The following is a 21,798-nucleotide window of genomic DNA, read 5'->3' on the forward strand; positions in this document are numbered from 1 at the left end:
AGGGAGTACTTCTGCACAGACACAGGGAACAGCTGCATGATCTAATACCATAATTATTTCCAGTCGCTAACATCTACAGCCTGCAACTCTGTTTCTTAAATGAAGTGATGTAGACTCTTTGAAGGAAGGGGTGGATTCAGTTTCCTAGTATGGCCATTGCTCTGGCAGTGTTACCAGGGGATTGGAATGACTCAGATCTTGGCATTTGAACAAAAGTCACAAAATAAGAATAGAGTTTGCAGATGGCCTCTAGCCATGGTGGATGGCATGAAGTACTTTAGATGTGTATTGATTGCAAAGCTAATATTATCTGATGTCCTTGCAGCTCATTGCACATCTCTCCTGCTTTTGTCCTCTGGAATTAATCACTATAGCCAGGTCCTTGGGTACATTCACTTCCTACTCTATTCAGTCTCTGATTTCAAGGGCCAAATTCTCATCCATGCAGGCAACCTAAATACACAAACTTTGCTCAGGGGAGGTTTCCTAGGGTCCACGGGATGGGATAAAGAAACTCCCATGCAGGTCACTCAGGAGCAGTAGAGACACTGTTAGTCTCCTCCTGCATCCATAGGACAGCAATAGCTTCCATGCCTGTAGCACACTTCCTATGAAGTATTTGAGGATTACTGGTGGACGTGTGCAGTTGAGGATCCATCAGCTCTGCCCCTGCTTCTGTCTCAAGGTGCTGGGCACAGAGAGCATCAACAGAATTGTGCTCTGCAGAGTGCACAGGGTGTGGGTTAGCAATGCAATAAAAAGTTTCTCTCACTCTTTTGTCTCATCAGGGAGACCAGGATAAATACTGCAAAAAAGCACTTGGGAACAACTGTCTGCATAAAAGCACTGAATTTGCTTTGGCAATACTTGCCAGCCCTCTTATTCACTTTTCCTCAACAGTCAAGTTAACGAAATGCTGTTGACCAGAATGCTTGTGAGAAGAAGAAATGTCAAAAAATGCACACAATTCTGCATTTGTCCCACCATGCACTCGACAATGTATTTGCATGAATGCTCACAGCAGAAGTGTTCTTGTAGTCATCTTGAAAGATCTTTGTGGGTTTTGAAGTCTTCCAGTCAGGGAGCAGAAACAATAGCATGTGACCTGGGTTACAGAATGAATAGGGCCTTGCAAATATTCAAAACAAAAGTGAATGATTGGTCAGAAATGTATAGGTTGAAATAGATTTGCATAAGCCATTAAGAAAATAATTCGGAATAATGAACTGGTTTGTAAAAGTCTTAGATGGTCCATGGATAATTCACAATAGAGAATAAACTGATCTCTGCATCATTCCCCCACCTCTACTCTTATCTCAGTTAAGAATCACCAGCTCATCTCCTTGAAGGTGAATTATTAAGTAAAAACCTGGGAGGGAAAAAAATCAGTGTGCCAGGTTTACCTTTTGTTACAGATGAACAGAGTGGGGAATAATTGCTTCATGTTGCTGTAGCAACTGATGCTCCGAATCCATGCACATGAGGAATTTCTCAGACAAATAAGATACTTTCCTTTTACATCCTTTCTTGGAAGAATAGAAGACCTTTACATCTTTGCACCCCTTTGGGGTTGAGCTTTGCACAATAGTATGTATTAGTGTTAATTCACAAGTTGTTTGGCTGCCTAGGTTTTATCTGAAAGGGTCATTCATATGTATTCAGGTTTGTATCTATAGGCTTTTCTCTAGCACTCATTGTAAAGATTAACAGATTTATCCTCACAACATTCTTGTGATGTAGGGAAGTGCTATTATTCCATTTTACAGATGGGGAACGGAGACACAAAAATCACATAACTTGCCTAAGAGCACATAGGAAGTCTGTGGCTAAGCCAGAAATGACTCCTAAACCAGTGCCTTAAACACAAGGCGATGAAGGGTCAAGCCTAAACTCTGAATTTGAAACCAGATTTTCATGAATTTGAAAACAGACCTCTGGAAATGAAAGGCAAGAAATGGATATTTTTTCCCTAAGATGGTCTATGTCTGAAATATGCTGGTGCTTGATGATATCATGAAATTAAGTACTAGAGCATTTTCTGGGTTTGTGAAATGCTTGCACATGGACTTCCTTTTCTCTCCTTCTGTGAATTCCACACTTATGAAAGTGAGGGACTGACAAAATCAAGAATGGTCCAAAATATAATGCTTGCGATGATATTTCTACAGCATGGACACTGCCACGTGACAAGAGTAGAGCATCAGAAAGAGTTAATTTCTTGTAACACCGAACAAGGAACTTTATTACAGTAAGGAAAGTGGTATTATTGTTCTGACTCCTTCAGCTTCATTGCAGAGTTTTTGCCTACCTTCCTACTACAGATTTAAAGAAAGAAGGCACTTTTCATAATAACCATGGAACAGTGATAGCATGTTTTAGGGGACAGTACAGGTGGATGTGATGAAAACATTTCTCACGTGACCCTGCTAATTAATGCATTTTCATTTTTATCTGTAATATCATCCACAGCAGCAATCCTGGGTTTCCTTTGAGTTAAAGCTGCCAACTGCACAGGGCTGGTGTGCAGAGACCGCACAAGGGAGACAGACAGCCAGGAGAGGTATTATGTAGCAGCTCTGTGTTCTTGGGGAACCAGGGTGTGCCTGTCTGGCTCATGAAAGACCTTCCTCCTCTCCCCCCAAGCCTCTGCTTGAACCAAATCTGCATCAGAAGAAAGACTTACAAAAAACAATGAAAAGGCAGTGGGAGATACACCTAAACGCCCGGGATAAGGATGACAGGATTAAGGAAATGCCCCTGGGCTCATTTCCATCAAAGATGGGACAAGGAGGCATCTCCATTAGCATTCAGAATGGAGAACAGAGATTCCAGGCAAGAACCTCATGGAACTCTGGGACCAGAAAAGCAGGGAAGCACTGCATGATGGGGGAATCTCTACTCCAGATGTTAATGAACCCATGCCTGCACACACCCAGCTCAGTAGTTATCAGACCAATTCTGTACATAAATCCTTTATTGGTATCCAAAATAGTGAAGCTCCCGAATTGCATTGTGAGCTCCCTCTAAGGAACACCACCCAAAGTCAGGAATGATCAGCTCCCATGGTCTAGCCTGAACAAAACAACTTTGGTATATTCCCTTGTTTACACATAAACAAAGCTAGTGTTCTCCCTTGATCCATTGTTCTTTCTCTACAAAAACCTCTACCTATGCTCAAGTAAGCGTTCTGATGCCTGGATCCAAAATCTACGTCAGTTCCATTGGGACTTCATCTTCTCCTGACAGATCATGCTGGGGGCTCTGCCTGTCTCTAGCACTCCGGACCCTCAGCTACCACCATCACCTGGGACCCCCGATTGATGGAGTGGTGAGAACCCAGCGCTCTCTCTCTCTCGGTATAGCCTTCTGACCCTGACTTGTGTGATCAGTTATAGTTTTCTAAGCCTGACTTTTATAATCAAGTTTAAGTTAGATTTAATATTATAACTGTTTTGTTTGTTTGGCTCCCCTATGGTAATTACCTGGCAATAAATAAATTTCATGATTAAGCTGGTTGTTTTTCTCTCTCTCCCCCCCTCATGGGTGATTTTCCTCATTTGCTCTGCAGCAACGCTCCTGCTACCTAAGCTAAAAGATCCCTGCAGTGCCCAAAAATCCTGTGGGGTTTGCTCATCAAGTGGGTTACTACCAGAACAATTGTAACGTGAGCGTGGGGATAGAGACATGGTGAACCTGGGACATAGGAGGGTGACAGATTGAAAGTGCTTGCCCCAGCCTGCTCAGGCGTGCTCTATTCCGGTGCGGTGCCCAGGGCATATGAGGGTGACAAATTGGAGGTGCTGTTTGATCCAGCCTGCTGAGTCCTGGGACATATAAGGGGTCAGCTTGGGAGTAATGATTAACTGGGCCTCTCAGATGTGCTCTGTTAATGTGTGTGTGTGTGTTCGTCTGATGCTGGGGCTGGAAGAACCCAGCCTTTGGGAGCCTAGGTCCTGCAGGATAGCTCCATTGGGAGGGAACTTGCAGAGGGGAGAAGTAGAGCTCTGTATAAGAACACAAGTGGCACAAGCAGTACATTGATAGAAATACAGAAGCCCCCACCCAGAAGAGTAACTCTAATAAATGAACATACCCCAAAGTAACGGGCAAAGCTGGTAACAGAGTAGGCGGCTCACGTGATTCCCTGGCACAGCCCAGTTCCGCCTTCTAGCCTGGTGGAGAGACCTGGCCTAAGGGAGGGGCTGGAGCATATGTTCCAGCCATCAGGGCGGGGGACAGGGCACTGGTATCTGGGCAGGGGGGCATCGGCACATGGGGCACCAGCCACCGAGTAGGCAGGGGGAAGCACAGGGCACCAGCAGTGAAGGAACTGCTGGGTTGCTCTTTCCCAGCCAGGAGCTAGCTCCCCTGTCTCCACATCCTCATAGCTGAATCTCAGTAGTTCCCCTCACTCCCCTCCTCTGCCCCTGCCCCCCCATTCACAGCAAGCTTCCACACACACACATGATTGTCAGCTGGGAACTAAGATGACACCATCAAATGTACTTCCTTTGAGAACGGAGAATTAGATCCTGCAAGCTGTTGATGACCCTCAACCCCATTGGCTTCAGGATTAAATCGTAAGGATTTGAATCCAGAGCTGCAGAAGTCTGAACCTAGATCACTGGGAATGAAAGCCAAATGCCTTCATTGACTGAACTTCCCTTTCTTTGCTAACCTTAACATGATATCCTAACAGGTTGGAACAGATGTTGGTGATGTTCTGGGACAAACTTGATTGTTTATATTTTAAGTCATAATAGCTGGGTTTGCATCAGTTTTTGACTGGTGTTCAGAGGTTCAAGTTTACACTATTCATTATGCTGTCCATTTGTAACTATAGCAAAAGAAAACCAGTACCACCACTTGCTTCTGCCTGTGATGACTACTGACCTCTTTGTCTCCGGGGTGAAAAGAGAAGCATGATGCACAAAGCAGAATGAAAATGATCGTTATTATTATACCCATTTTAAAGGCACACATCAGAGCAGTAGCTGAGCACCACAAGAAACAGAGCTGGGCTGGGACAGGAAGGAAGTACCTGTTAATTACTGGTTACTAACAGGAAGCAGAAAACCAATCCATCCTACTAATTACATGCACATTCATTTTGGCCAGACAAGTTGACCTACATTTTATTAAATGGCAGAGAGCAGTGGTTTGGTTTCTAGTGTTTCATACAGAGATATTTCTCAGAATATTTCCTGAGAAACCCAGATTTCCTTAGCAAGTTGGAAACAAATGAATAGTATTTTTCAGACATGGTAGCTGATGCATTTTATTTGCAGCTTGCATTGTCGCCTCAGGCACATCCCTGCCCTTTATTGACACAAAATGCAACAGCTGGGTCATCCCCCAAAGAAACTAAATGTTTTCCATGTAGAACAGGACTGGAGCCAGCATTCCATATATGGAGTGGACTCTCTCACGACACAGAAGGCACAAACCCACAAAACCATAGCAATTAGATGTACCATTGTAGCTGCTTTGTGCCAGATGCACAATATCAATCATAAACTTATGTACAGTATAAAACTTATGAAAGCAGTTCATGAAATTGTCATTACAGAGCAGACAGATGTTAGGGGTTGTGGTTATAGGACTAAACAATATAGTTGATGTTCTGAATCATTATTGTACACATTAAAAGATGTTGGCTTTCATCCCACATCCATAGACTAATTGTCACTATAACAGGCCTCAGTGAGTTGTCATTCAAGTAAATGCTCATTCATTTTCCATGTACTGTATAGTAAATCACCAGGGTCAAGATTTAGTATCCTTACTTGCAAGAGATTTGCAATCTGCATAGCTTGATTTCAAGGGGTGTCTGGGTCTATAAAGTTGTCAGTTGGAACAACTTGAAAGATACTGACAAGTAGACAATGCATCTTTTCTTTAGGGACATATTTTTATATTAAACATTAAGAGGATTTGGTTTTAAATGAGAAAACACAGAACTTCAGATGTATCCAAATTCAGTGCTGGGTTGAACTTCAATCTTCCTCTGAGAACCAAGGATTGGAAGTTTTCCAGAACACTCCTGACTTCTTCCTTCAAGTCCTGATCTTTATTAGGACACTAAACCTCTCACGCTGAAAATGAATTTACATGATAACTATCAAAAAAACAATTCCCCTCACCCAGCAAAACAAACAAAACCAAAAATTGCTTTGTTTTGAAACAAAACTGATTTTTTTGTTTTTTTTCTCAATGAAACAAAAAAAATGAAAAATTAATTTTGGGTGAAACAAGGTATTTCATTTGACCAATTTTTTTTTCCACTTTTTCATTTTGTTTTTAGGTGTTCTCTACTTTTTGTTTAATTTTTTGTAAACAAATCTAGCTAAGTTTCCAAAAAAACCCCCACTATTGTTTCTAAGTGATTGCCGTGACTCTTGAATTTTTGTTTGTTTTTTATTCAGCTGAAACTACAGTTTTGTCTAATTTAATATTCTACTGAAAACTTCACCCAGATGTACTCAGCAGTTAGTTCTTCCTCAAAGAACATTACATTAGAGATGGGCCTGAACCAAATCCACAAGATCTTCAGGTAGTTTCAAACTCGAATCCAGTTCTAAATTTTGTAAATGGTCATTATCTTTCAAATAAGCTGAGCCAAAACTCTGTATCTAAAAAACCCTGCACTTTGGGGTGCTGGAAATCTGCATTTTGATTCAAACTTTACAGCTTTCATCCTTTTCTGCTTTAAATAAGATTGTGAATTTCACCCTTATAGTTCCAAGATCTACAGATGTCTATGATATTAGACTATATAGCTGTGCATCTTTTTATAGATAATTAATCATTTGAAGTGAGCCAGGCACCTCACAAACAAATATGGAAACTAGGTCCTTGTCTTAAGGAGCTCACAATTTAAATAATTCATAATATGCATCATGACTTAAATTGTGTGTTTCTTATCTCTGCAAACATATTACTCTTCCTGAAGTCCTTGCTCAGTGTTAGAGGATGATGGAATGGTAAGGCTTGACATGCATGCAGGTTCTAACATCTCTCTTCCATTAGTAACCCAATGAATGATAGATCCATCAGTGTACATTATATGGATAAACTGATCTGACTGCCACTGTGTTTCCGAAGGGGCATGGGGTGGGAAAATCTTCAAACCGAAAGCAACTGATATCTCATGTAAAAATCTGAAAAATACTATTTGGAAATAATTCCGCTTATGTATTATAGTCACTATTTTCTGAGGCGTTTTCTTCAGTCATTCTTTATTTGGTCACTAGGCACAGTTGCATGGAAATAAGTAGTTTCTTGGAGATCAGAAACTTGTTCCGATTTAGAAGTTAAACTTCAACATTTATCCTCATCAACAAATGGTGGGGCCACAAATCTGGAGATATGACTTCAGATGCTGAATAACTGGTAATGAGCCAATTATAGATACTTCTCAGGATACTACAGAGCAGGGGTTGCCAACCTGAGCCTGAGAAGGAGCCAGAATTTACCAATGTACATTTCCAAAGAGCCACAGTAATACGTCAGCAGCCCTCCCATTAGCTCCCCCCGCCCTGCTCCCAGCGCCTCCCACCCACCGGCAGCCTTCCCCACACCTCACGATCAGCTGTTTCATGGCATGCAGGAGGCTCTTGGGGGCAGGAGCGAGGGCATGGCAGGCTCAGGGGAGGGCACAGGGCCTGTGGCAGAGCCAGGAGTTGAGCAGTCAAAGCCCTCCGGCACATTGGAAAGCTGGCGCTTGTAGCTCCAGCCCCGGAGTCGGTGCCTATACAAGGAGCTGCATATTAACTTCTGAAGAGCTGCATGTGGCTCCAGAGCCTCAGGATGGCCACCCTTGCTACAGAGGACTGGAGCAAAAATGAAAATGAGAGGGGCAAGGTTGAAGTTGGCTACAAGGCTATAAACTTCCTGACAGTAAATGTGATAGCATTAGGCTCTAGAACAGTTTCCCAAGGGAAGCAATGGAAGTCCCCATCAATAGGGACATTTAAAACTAGACTAGATGTATCTACTGATGAATATACTGTGATATCAATCCTGCTCTGCTAGGGAGCTGGACTAGATGACCTAATAGGTATTTTCCATCTCTCATTTGTATGTTGCTATAAGAAAAATATAGAGAAAGTGATTGTACCTTTTATAACACAGTCCACACAGTATATAAAGTCCAAATTCACCCCTTCCTGGGGTGTGGCTTTAACAAACAAAACAATAATAAGATAACACAGGCCTTGTGTACACTAGAGAAATTTATCATGTGAATCACTGCATAGTCCCCTTACATTGTGAGAGCTATAAGAGATAGATATGCCTGGAATGGTTAATAACTATCAATGCATCCTGGACCTAAAAAGTCAGAAATGCTATCCACCTCTGTTTACTCCAGAACAGGGTCCACTTAGTACAGAAATCCACCTAGAAAGTAAAGACAATATGAAAATGATTCACTTTGTGAGAGACACTTTTGTCTAAGGACTCACAACTCTCAGCTAAACTTAAAAGTTCTGTTCCCCAGGTATGGAAATTAAGGTGGCTAAATAAGTGTATTGTTAAAAGCTGAGGAAAGAATCTCTCATAATTTACATATGGATAAAACGTGTCTCCCTGTCCTGGCCTAGCCCAAAAGGTGGCCAAGTAGAGTAACACACTGCTTGCCTACATAAAGTGGTCCAAGAGATGTGTGGGGAAGCTGTGAGTTTAAATCCATTATGAACAGTTTACTGTTGCCATAAGAAGTCCAGTGCATATGTTTTCACTCCAAATTATAAACTGTACATTTGTTTGCATTATGAACCAAATAAACCCTGGATAATCTATTTTGTTCCTTCAATATGTCTTTCATCCCCAATTAGAAGATATACATCTGTCTGCCTTGTGAATCAGATAAACCATCTCTCTCTATGTGGACAATGTTTCTTGTTCTATTGTAAGGCCTAAAGCATGTGAAATGCTCATAAACAATAAAAGAATGTATGGACTATGTCCCTTGATTTAGAAGGCTAAGAAACTTTTGTTTTGTTTGTTGCACGGTAGAAGTGATAGGAAATGTCCAGCACAAGAAGGAGAAAGGAATGTTAAAAGATTTAAAAGCACCTAATTTTGGAATGTTAAGAGAAATTTCTTTAAAAATGGCATTCCAATAAGTAGTCTGGGCGAATACTGAAATACAATCCACAAATTGAATCACATATAAAAAATCCCTCCGACTAAGTGAAGCACAGGAGAAATTTGTCATATACCAATGCCATCTACTAGATACCAACAAGAAGCAGCAGAGAACTGAAGGGAGCTGAAAGCAATTTGGAAAGTGTACATTAAAAAATAAGATTGCCCTCCTCCATGGGACCCCGAAACAGGGTATATAACTTTGAGACCACCACAGACAGCCTGTGCCCCCCTCCAGTGCTACAGGTTGAAGCACAGTTGACCAAACCCACAAAGAAGCTGCAGAATCCAGAAGTGCTACTGATACTTGGACAAACCCAGCGGAAAGGATTAACCGTACTTAGGATTAACAGAACTAAGAAAAAATGGTGAGATTTCATTTCAAAGATCGTATTTCTGCTTCTGGTCTTTAACGTAAATAACTGAAAGTTATCTTGTTGAGTTTACACTATAGTGAGACCTCAAGTAACCATATTTTGGATTTTAGCTCAATAATGCTATGCACTGGGCTCTCCTTTGTAAGTCCAAGAAGGTTGGCCTAAGAAAGATTTAAACAGCAACTTTAAGCAATTGCTTTTGATATTTTAAACTTGTCCTTTTCATACCTTACTAATCACATAGCAGGAAGCCCACTCTTAAGACTGCCATTAAGACAAGTGCATCTTTACTCCTTAGAGGTACTGGAAGCATAATAATTGTATTTGAAGAGGTACTAAAGGATTGATAATTGATTATTATAAGTAAATGTAATAAGAAATTTTGGTAATTTGCATTGTTACATGGTATAACTGCTAAACCTCAATCCTGGTGTATGATAATTTCTTGCAAGACTGTACTTATGTGTTCAGTATATGCCTAGAATGTTTAGTGTAGTTAAAGTTGATCTATAAACTATATATATATATATATGGATGAATTAATAAACTTTTGATTGGCTAAGAACACCACGTGTGCTGATTGGAGGAATACTGTCCAAGGTAAAAGTTGACCTAAAGATAACCTAACATTAAAATTAGTAAGCTAACTCTCCCTGGACTCAGTAAGAAAGGGTTATCTTAATTAAATTGCATTCCAATATTGGCTAAAACATTTATCAAATTGGCAAATCTAGTTTTTTATTTCAGCTTTAAAATCTAGCTGGCACCATAGCAAATTCATAAAATTGACCCACATTCACACTTACAACATGTTTGCTGCACACTTTATGTCCACACCCAAAGTGGCCCCTATGGTAGGCATGTATGCCAAACACCATTCAGGTTAGACTATCAACGCTAATTACCACATCAGGCTGCACCATGTTACTAGCCATGTGGGCAGAGATTGCTGATATAACAATATCCGCAGTGCAAACAGATGCCCCACAGTTGTCCTGCAGTGCACCGGTAGGCTTTCAAAGTCTCCAAGAATCCATTGCTTCTGGGATCTGTGCCAGGAGATGTGGGAAACATACTGAAAGGAAAGAGTGGCCGTAATGGTGTGAGCACAGACCGCTAATGTGGACACAGGAACAACTACATTGGTTCTTAACTCACTGCATCACATAGGATATGATACTATCCTATTGGTTCAAGTAGAGAAGGCTTTATTGCCTAGTGTAGAAACACTCATGAAGAGCAATTCAAACCTTCTTTCAGTCATGGCTGCTTCTTAGATTCTTCCCTCAGGTCTGCTCAGTGCACACCATAGGTCGTCTCTAGAGGCAACTCCCACTTTCTGTCTGTGTGTGGGCAGTGGTAATGATAATGAGTCACCTGCTCTGACAGTCAGCAGAACCCACTGAACCCTTTCCTAGCCGCATCAACACCCTTTAACAGAGTGGAGTCATTCAAATAAACATGAGCAGCCTATTACACTGACCTTAGAGACACAAGGTAGGTGAGGCAGTATCTTTTATTGGACCAACTTCTGTTGGTGAACGAGACAAGCTTTCAAGCTACACAGAGCTCTGCTTCAGCTAACCAATTATCTCCACAGAGAATAGAGCACCCATCAGAAAAAGCTGTTTTGACTAAATCTTTTTTTTCATTAAGTCATATCAATGTTGACAAAACGTCCATAAAAAAAAGTATCCAAACTGAAACATTTTGTTTCAGAAAATTTTGTTTTGGAAAATTTTAGAAATGTTCTGGTTTGTTATTTTTATATTACTTTTGTTATTTTTTCATTATTTCATGACTTGTCAGTAGTAGTTCATGACATGTCACAATATGTAATAATGACATAATAGAACAGCTGAAACTTTTGATTATTTTATTTTATATTTATTTTATTTTTATAGTAATTTATTTTTAAAATCATTAAGGGCAGTTGGTACTTAATACTGATTGAAATATCATATCTTATTTTCTAGATCAAAGTATGTCCTGTTTGCATTGTAATGAAACAGCTTGACGCTTTGAACAATAAATATTCTTGCGTTAACCTGGAACAATTTTTTTAGGATAGTGAAAACAACACTAATTAGTTCACTGAGTTCTTATCTTCCTTTCTTGCAAATATTATGACATGTCAGAAGTGCTACTGCAGAATACGTCTTGTCATGATGACACAATATTCTGTACAACTACTCCTGAAATGTCGCAAAATAGTATAAGAATAATAAAAGTAATATAAAAATGGGAGGAAACCATAAAATAAATTTCAAATTAAAATTTTGTTTTCAAAGAAAATTGCAAAGTTTTCCAAACAAAATTTTCCAAACTGAATTTTTTTGGGAATTTCCATTTTGCAAGGAATTTTGAAAACAAAGTTTGAAATGTTGACATTTCCTGCATAACAGAAATTCAGAGTTTCAGCCAGCTCTAAAAGAGGATATTTTAAAGTTTCCTATGAGGAATCAGTATATAAATTAAAGATTGGCCCAGAGCTTTAATGTCCTGAGATAACATTTCCCAAAGATCAGGGCTGTTCAGATCCAAGGATCTGGTTTGGTCCATTATAAAAATATGGGTAGGATGCAAAGTTTGGCTCTGGATCTGACTGCCTCAAAATTCAGTGCTGTGGGCTTGTTGGGTCTGATTCGTCAGCTGCAGAATAAGAATGAAGTGACTTCAGTGGGAGTTATTCATTCTCTGTCTCTCTCTTTCTCATTCTCACTCTCTCTTCCCACAGATCCACTGCCATGTATCATCTGCTAGACAGGGCTGGTTTTAGGGGGAGTGAAAGCAGGGCAGTCACCCTGGATTCCAACTTCTGGGGGGTGTCAGACTGCTATGCCACTCAGCTTTTTGTCTGTTTTGCTCTGCTGACTGGCTAGCCATGGTGTTTTTTTTCCCCTCCACCACTCAGGAGAAAGGGAACAAGGGTGGGGGCAGTGAAAATATTTTCTGCCCTGGCTGGCAAAATGGTAGGACTGCTCCTTTTACAAGAGCTATTGTAGAACAGGCATGGGAGAAACCAGGGAGAAGGTTTTTCTTTTTAAAATAAATCAAGCCATGAGCACTGAGTAATGCAATGTTCAAAGTAATCTGGCACAATGGATGATGAAATGCCAGCTCCCAGCCAGTGCTTCATTGCAGTATCTTGTACTCTGTTCCAATGGTAATTTTCCAGGATTTAATAATGAAGTTGGTAAAGGATAAACAGAAAATAATCCCCTGGTGCTTGCTGATCAAACAGTCCTTCCCTGGGCAAAAGTTTTTAAGGTATACACCCCTTACTTTCAGCTGGGATTATGTCACAAGCTAAAATGACCTGCCAAATTGAAAGGCTGGCAGAAATGAAACATTTGCAAAGGTCAAACCTCCTGACTCATACTGTAATGATCAGATGTGAACAGCCCATCTCTACGAGTTATGCCACATAAACTTAAAGACTGAGAGATAAATTATGGGAGCCCTGGTGGCACAACATCACAATTAGCAGTAGTACAGCAGGCTGGGATCTGGGAGACCTCGTTTTGAACTGGACCATATTTATTTTCCTTACAGGATTTTCTATGGCACTCATCAAACAGTAATGAACTTATCTTTTACAGCCCTCTGGTATCAAGAAGCATTATTACACCATAGTATAAGTATACTAGACCCATAGTACTAGTGTGAAAATTGATGCAGAGATAGAGGAAGAGACCTGACATTGGTCAGAGAGAATGTCTGTGGCAGAGACACAAAAATAATCCAGATATCCTGATTCTGGTACCTTACCAAAAGACAAGGTGACCATATTTCTTAAAGGGAAAATGGGACACCGTGCGGGGCAAGCCTGAGCCCTCCCTCCCCACCCGGTGGGGCTGGCCTGAGCCGCTCACCCGAGCTCCCCTCCCCATGCGGGGCTGGCATCACCATTGACCCTCCCCTGCACCACACCCCACTTTTTCACAAAAGCGGGCATTTGTCCCATTTGCTCTTGCCAACTGATCAAGTCAGCAAGAGTGAATGGGACAAATGCCCACTTTTGCCAAAAAAGTCAGGACGGCCAGGACATAATAGAAAATATGAAATAGAAATAGAAATAGAAAATAGAAATAGAAAATAGAAACCCGTCCCGGTCAAAATGGGACGTGTGGTCACCACTGTTCCCTCTAAGCTGTGCGCATGTGGGCGTGCACCCAGATCCTAAACCCCGCACACACAGCGAAACACCGCGCACACAAAAATTTGCACAGAAGAATTTTTTTGCGCACACAGCCTGTCAAAAATTAGAGGGAACATTGATGGTTACCCTACGACAAGACTGTCCTCTGTAGGAAGGGTTTCTGCTCCTTAGGTTAGTAGTGATAGGTATTATAGCAGTGACAAATTGGGTTTTTTATGGGACGAGTGTAAAATCCTTATTCAGTATTGTAACACTGGCCTCAAGGCTGCTCATGCATCAGTCTCACTTCTCTCTGACAGAGGAGGTACTGTGATGGCATCTACTGCTAGAGGGCATGAAGGGAATGCTTAGATGTAGGTGAGAGTGGGTCACTACATGCTGTATAAACCCTATATCTATGACTTATTCTGTCCTTTGGACCAGCTAGTAAAGTTTAAATATAACAAGTAGAGGGTGTAATGTTTCAATTTCACTATACAAGCAAATAAGTGTACTTGGAATTCCCTGGAATTTTAAAGCAGTTAATCATAAACCTGATATTTGCATATCAGTGCCACTGAACATTGTACTGATACTAAAGATGGTATTAACTCATTCAGGAATATTTGCCTGCAGTAGCATACAAGGGTGAAGCTAACTACTCAGTGCAGACTGAGTAATTCAGAGTCCCAAACGCAATACCCTCAAAATAAGAGAAAGAGAGAGCATGCTGCAAGAGAGTGTGTGTACACCAAATGTTATAGCATGGATCCATTCGATCTGGGGTGACCCCCAAAGATCTGCTCTGGCAGGATCCCTATGGGCAGTGTTAAACACAAAAGGTCAGATTTTTTACTCTCATTTGTACCAGTGCAATTCTTGGGTAGCTCCATCAACTTTAGTGGAGTTACTCTAGATTCACACTGTAGTAAAACGTGATCAGAACCTGACCCAAAATGCTAAGATCTCAGAGGCCTGATTGACTGCAGTTCCAAAATTTGTGAGTAAATCCATTTTGAGTGCACCCAGCTCATCACGTTTATGCACCAAAACAGATGTACTCATAATTGATATGAGCACTGGTAAGGCGACCTGCTGAAATTCAGCTTAAAGCTGCCTCCTTTATCTTTCCTATCCGACACTCCCTCCTTTTTCCTTCCTATTCCTAATGCTCTACCCTACTGAACCTTCCCCATAAACTTCACCTTCTGCCCAACTTCCTTCCCCTGTACTTCTCCTCCTTGATCCCACCAGTTGTACTCATGTCCCTTGCTTCACTTTGCACCCTTTCCTACCCTCAATGAGTCCCTTGCTTCTCTCCCCCATCCAACTGACTGCTTCTGATTCTCTTCCCTCCCTGTTCTGCTCTCTTTTCCCCACCTTCATAATCATTCAGGCATGTGATATTGATGCATACACAGAACAAGTCTACCGATGCTGTGAAAAGTTCTCATACACAACTCACTCCAGAGGACAAACTATAACATATGCTTGGCCACCCATCCTTTCTGGCCTCCATTCCCTACATGTCGATAGCTGGACTTGGACCCATGCCAGTGGAAATGGTGACATAAATTCAACATCACTGATCTATTCCATGGGTTTGCGTAGCTCAGTGTTCCCTCCAATGGACACACTTCACCACACAAGCTTTTTGCTTTGTAACCAGTTCTTAACTCCTACATAAAAAGTCCTCGGTTTTTTGGATTCAGATGCTCCACCTACTTCATATCCTAATACACACTAAGAAATGTGCTAGTGCACCCTGCCACCCAATCACAGCTTCATTTCACCAGAGCATCTGGTGAACACCTGTAGCCTTGCTGGCAATGTACATGATTGTAGTATAGGAAATTCCCAATTTCACACCCCCACTCTTGTTATCTTATTCCCTAGGAAAAGTTTTTATTCCTATTTTTATATGGCTCCTCAATTTGCTCTTATAATGAATCTCACCTATTTTCCTCACCTTTCAATTTGCTACTTAGCCCGTGCATAAAATGAATCACATGTGGGCTAGAGATGAGCCATAACCAAAACTTCTGATCTGATTATCCCTGAACATTGAGAAACTTGGAATCGTCTGGATCCAGATTTTGGAGCTGCTCCCCTATCTTTATAATGAGCCAGAATCCCCACAACCCAACAACCCCGAACTTTGAGAGGTTTGATTTGTTATGAAGATGGATTTGGATCTGAACTCTGCAGCTGGGACCCATCTGTCATTCACTAGACTTTCTAAAGGCTTGGATTGTATATCTTATACTAGACCGCACTGTGCCACCAATAAAACATCCTGCTACACTTAGGAAATCAGAGATTCCATGGGGACTATTTGAACTTGCATAAGGACAGAGCACAAACATCTTTCCGTAGTTATATTATGCTGAGAGAAAGAACCACAGGCTCAAACCCATATCTGTGCCTGTCCTGGTCCTAGTGGTGCAGTTCCCTGAACCGTGTGTCTATCAGCAAATACTCAAGCTCTGCTGTTTGTGCTGTTTTGTTTATCTTGGTATCTGCATACCAAGATAAACAGATTTTTAAAACAGGCCACAAGGAGAACTAAAAGGCTTGGTTTGACCTTAGCAGAGGCTCAGTATGTCCTAAGAAATTCAAATAGAAGGCAGAAAAGCCCTCAGATCATTTTGCGCTCGTCCCAGGATTGTTTCCTACAGTATATTTTCAAGTGCTCTATCGAAGCTGGAATGTAATGACCCAAGTCCTGTGACTTTCATCCTTTCCTTTAGAAGACTATTCCACAGTCTAACCAAATTTTCTTCATGTTCCTCTTAATTTCATCCCATTAGTTCTAATGATACCATCTTTGTATCACTGCAAACAATTCCTTACCTTCCTTGATGTTTACATCCTTCAGGTATTAATAGATTATTGACCATTTTCTGCTTGGCTTCCTTCACACTCATAGACTCGTTTCTCATAGATTTTAAGGCCAGAAGGGACCATCATGATCATCCAGTCTGACCTACTGCACATTGCAGGCCATAGAAGCTCACTCACCCACCTCTGTAATAGACCTATAGACCTCTGGCTGAGTTACTGAAGTCCTCAAATCACGATTTAAAGACTTAAAGTTACAGAGAATCCACTATTTACACTAGTTTAAACCTGCAAGTGACCCGTGCCCCATGCAGCAGAGGAAGGCAAACCCCCCCAGAATTTCAGCAAATCTGACCCAGGCAAAAAGTCCTTTCCAACTCCAAATATGATGATCAGTTAGACCCTGAGCTTGTGGGCAAAAGCCACCAGCCAGACACCCGAGAAAGAATTCTCTGTAGTAACTGAGAGCCCTCCCCCATCTACTGTCTCATCACCAGCCATTGGAAATATTTGCTGCTAGCTCTTATAGATCAGCTACATGTCATTGTAGACAGTCTCATCATACCACCCACTCCATAAACTTATCAAGATCAGTCTTGAAGCCAATTAGGTTTTTTGCCCCAACTGTTCCCCTTGGAAGGCTGTTCCAGAACTTAGCTCCTTTGATGGCTAGAAACCTTCACCTAATTTCGATCCTAAACTTGTTGATGGCCAGTTTATAGCCATTTGTTCTTGTGTCCACACTGGCGCTTAACTTAAATAACTCCTCTCCCTCCCTGGTATTTATCCTTCTTACGTATTTATAGAGAGCAATCATATCTCCCCTCATTCTTCTTTTGGTTAGGCTAAACAAGTCAAGATCATTGAGTCTCCTCTCACAAGGAGGTTTTCCATTCCTCAGATCATCCTAGTAGCCCTTCTCTGCACCTGTGGAGACATATAACCTCAATAAATTAATGGGACTATTTGCCTGAATAAGGAGAGAAGGATTTGGCTTTTAAGTGTCATTTAGCTAAGCTATACATATTTATGGAAAAGTTATCTTCTGGCATAAATGGGCAAAACTCCACTTAAGTCAATGGAGCTGGACCAGTTTATACCAGCAGAGAATTTTTCTCATCTTAACTAATCAGCCTCTCACAGTTTGCATGTTAACTTCCAACTTATCTGTATGTGTGTATATATATATCTTACTATATGTTCCATTCTATGCATCCGATGAAGTGGGCTGTAGCCCACAAAAGCTCATGCTCAAATAAATTTGTTAGTCTCTAAGGTGCCACAAGTACTCCTGTTCTTTTTGCAGATACAGACTAACACAGCTGCTACTCTGAAACTTCTCATATTCCTATAACCTTTCCTCAGAAATCATTCCCTGCAGACCCCTTCATTATTTTTGTTGCTCTTCTCACAGATCAAAAATATATTTGACCAAATTTTTGATGTTTGCGGTGGGGGTTTCCATAACTACACACTTTAGTCTAGGTAACGGTACCTTACACACTGTATTGTCCCTATCTCTTCTGGGGACTTTTTTTTTTTTTTTTTTAAACAAATTTCCCACAGTTTTTACCCTCAGTTCAACCCCACCACTGTGAGCAACAATAGGAGCCATAGTTATAAAGGGATACAACTGTGTTTTTATACTCTGTTGATTTGACCTGTACACTGTGGGTATTAAACAAATAAAGAATAGGCCTACTGCCTCTCGAATGTTTGCATTTTTCCTGCAATATTTGTATAAGCCCTTCAGCTTCCCCTTAATCCTACTTGCTCATTCTGCTCTTTTGCTGCCCTTATCTTTTCCATGGAAGACTCAAGTCACTCTGAATAGTCCTGTTTGGTTTTCACCCCACCCCGGTTCTATTTCTAATAGAGATTGCGCTATAGTTATATTACTTTGTCATCTTTGACTCAGTGTATGTTGATGTAAGATTCCTTGTATTTTTCCTTTGAAAGTGACTCTCATCCCAGATGCACATTAGCAGCCCTCCCCGGTTGCTAGCATTGAACTCTGGGCATACGAGTGCTGCTGCTGGTTGTGGGGCTAGTCAGAGCACTTCTGTTCCTCAAGCTGCAACCTCTATGGGAGGGACAATGGGATTGAGGATGGGGCTCCCTTCCACTAGCACTCGCAAAGGAAAAGAGGTGCCTGGGTGTCACACTAGATGCAGGGGAAAGGAATCACTGGAAAGCAGGGAGCTGCTAACAAAGCCAGAGTAACTTTAGTCGAGTGCATGTTAGGGCTTGTCTACACTGCCCTGCAGTTTGGACTATGGGGTGTAGATGGCAGGTGCACAGCAAATTGCTGTGCTGTGACTCCCCTGTGCAGACGCTGTTGGTGCAACTAAAAGGTAGGTAGTTGGTGTTCACATCGTCCTCTTCAAACCAGACTATGCTAATGCGTCCGCAGCATTCACACAGGGGAATTATAGTGCAGCACTTTGGTGTGCACTGCTATTCACACCCCCGGAATCTTCACTGCAGCATGGGATAGGCATAGCCTATGTCACGGTGCCTATTAGGATGTTCCATAACCCTGCCCTGTACAGCACAAATGCAGGGGAGGGGAGGAAGGGGAGAGGCTGCAGGGCATACTCCTGCCCTGTGAGCAATCAGACAACACATAAAACACTATGTACAAAGGCCCACTCCTGCTTCTTTTCAGGAGTTAGCCTTCCAGCCAGATCATTTTAAAGTCTTAGCCTTGCTGGGGTATCAATATCCCACACAAACAGTCTCCCCCGCCCCACCAACTAATTATCAACACAGTGTCTTCCGCTGACCCTGAGAGCCTCTGCAATCCCACTATTCTCTCAGAGTAGTGGGTTCCCAGGCTTGCATTCCCCCAACAGAATGCAGAAAACCCCAAATAAACCAAACACAACTAAAACAACTCTATCCATCTAGGCTTGAGCTTTTATTTCTACCAGGTTCTCCCCAGTTCCCAGTTCCCTGTTTCTGTTGTAGAACACCTACCCCTCAGGCTACTTCCCTAGAGCCTTCTCCCTTTCCCACGGCCTTCTCTTTTACAGTCTCCTCCTGGTTCTTTCCCCAGAGTGAGGGAACTCAAACTCTTACCCTCTCCCTCTTGGGCCTCTCTATTTTGTACCCTCCCTTGTAGCTTTCACTTCCTTCCTTTAAGATCCAGCTCCGCCCCAGCTGGGTCTGATAACAAACCAAGCCCAGGACAGCTCCAGGTGCAGCAAAGAGAGCTAACTGAGCTCTCAGACTCTTGTTAACCCTTTGTTCACCTGTGTGGGGTTTACACCCCATCATAAAGGGGACAAGATGTGATCCATTGTAATTCATGCCCTTTAAAGGAAGTCAAGTTCTCCATCTCTGCCTGCTCTTTGGCAGTTTCCCTCTTCCCTCCTCTGTGCTGATTTGTCTCTCTGATCATTCAGGCTTACGTACTTTTATGCTAATATGGTGAGGATGATGAAAGCATTAGTAAAAATAGTTACTGGTAGGATGCAGATAGTTGGAATGCAGATAGTTAGACCCTGTGATGTGAGTGCCTGGAGAAACCTAATAGATGCTTGGCCTGCTTGCAGAAGTTCCAGAACTGCTGAAGAGCTGGTTTCAATGCCATACCCCTTTGTGTTGCAACCTGAGGGTGGCATTCCTCAGAGTGATAGACGTCAGTGATATCTTCCTCAATGCAACTTTCCTAGAATGGTAGGAATCAGTGTGAAAAGGCAAGGTGTATGATGGTAATAAAGGTGACAGTGTCTAGCCTAGCTATAGATCATCATCACGAATAATATCTGTATTCTCTTATCTGCTTTATCTATGCTGAAACAGATCAGATTACATTTTAATACATTTAAGTGATTTTAGTGCTGGTGAAAGATGCGAGACTGACAGTCTCAGAGACTGAAATCCTTTGTTTACCTAAATATCAGGCACTGCACAAGCTGCAAATGTGCAGATTTCTCCCCACATCATCCTGACAATGTGCCTTAAAACTAGTACCACCTCGAGAAGTAAAAAGTTAGACTCTTCATGCCTATTGAGTCTTGGCTCCTACAGCAAGTATGCTCATCAGCACCGGTTGTGAAGATGGTTTTATAATGCGTACTAGCAACTGGGTTGAATTCACACCACCGCAAACTTATTTTGCATAGCCACTAAACAGTCTTTACATAATAATGCTTCATACATCTCTTGTATCTTATGCACACAAGAGAATTAAACCCCCTGCATGTGTTATTTTCATGTTATATTCACTTTTCAGATTGGGAGACAGAGGCACAGAGAGATTAAGTGACTTGTCCAAGATAGCCTGTAGCAGAGCCAGGAACAGAACCCAGGAGTCCTGAGTACAAATACCTTTAAGTACAAATATCAACTGTGGTGAGGGCTTTCACACCCTATTCATCTGGGTCTAGAGCCGAACTAGTGAAGGCTTGGTATCATGGGCTGATCCAAAATTCATTGAAATAAGTGAAAGTATGCTCATTGTCTTCAATGGGGTTTGGATCAGACCCCTTAATAAAAATGTTTGAATCCCTGTGACAGGGTAATATCCCCAGCAGGGGACAGAGAAGGCCTGTTTGAACTCACAGTCCCTCACATTGATGTAATTTTATTCTGAGATGAGAGCTATTTGCTGGAATTAGAAGGGCAAACACACATCTACAATGATCCTCTTGCACACACATTTGCACACCTGGGGTGGGATTCAGAAGGGGGTTTAGGCACCTGCCACTTAGGTGCCTAAGTCCAAAATTTAGATCCACAGAACTGCAGCTCAGCTGTTTCCTAACCTATTATACTCCAAGGGTGCCTAAATTTCCATGTTTAAAGTCTCCTAGGTGCCCAAATTTCTGCCAGTAGGTCTGCGCACAGCTACCCCACTGCTGACAGAATGGAGCAGCTTGACGCCTACTCACACTTAGGCCTGGTGGGATTCACAAACTAGGTGTTACCGCACCAATTTTGTCTGTGGGGCCTGATCAGATAGGTATGCACAGAGGCCATCTTAGGATTATCTGCACTGCAGCTGTAAGTGAGCCTCCCTGCCTGGGTAGACAGACCACACTAGCTTGGCTCAAGCTTTCTTCTTCCCCTTATCCCATCATTTGGTGTCAGGTCCTTGTGCAAGCATCTGGCATCTTCATCTGCCTGAGAGGGCATTAAGGTTCACCTGCTTACCCTCATCTTTTGTGCAATTCATACATCGCTTTCCTGGCTTTTGTTGGGCTCTCTTTCCTACCAGCTTCTCCTGTGACGCTATCTTCACCAAGTGTTCTTCATTCTTCCTCTGCATGTCTCCGAACCTGT

Source organism: Chelonia mydas, chromosome 6 (genome assembly GCF_015237465.2).
Source record: "Chelonia mydas isolate rCheMyd1 chromosome 6, rCheMyd1.pri.v2, whole genome shotgun sequence".
NCBI classification, from domain to species: Eukaryota; Metazoa; Chordata; order Testudines; family Cheloniidae; genus Chelonia; species Chelonia mydas.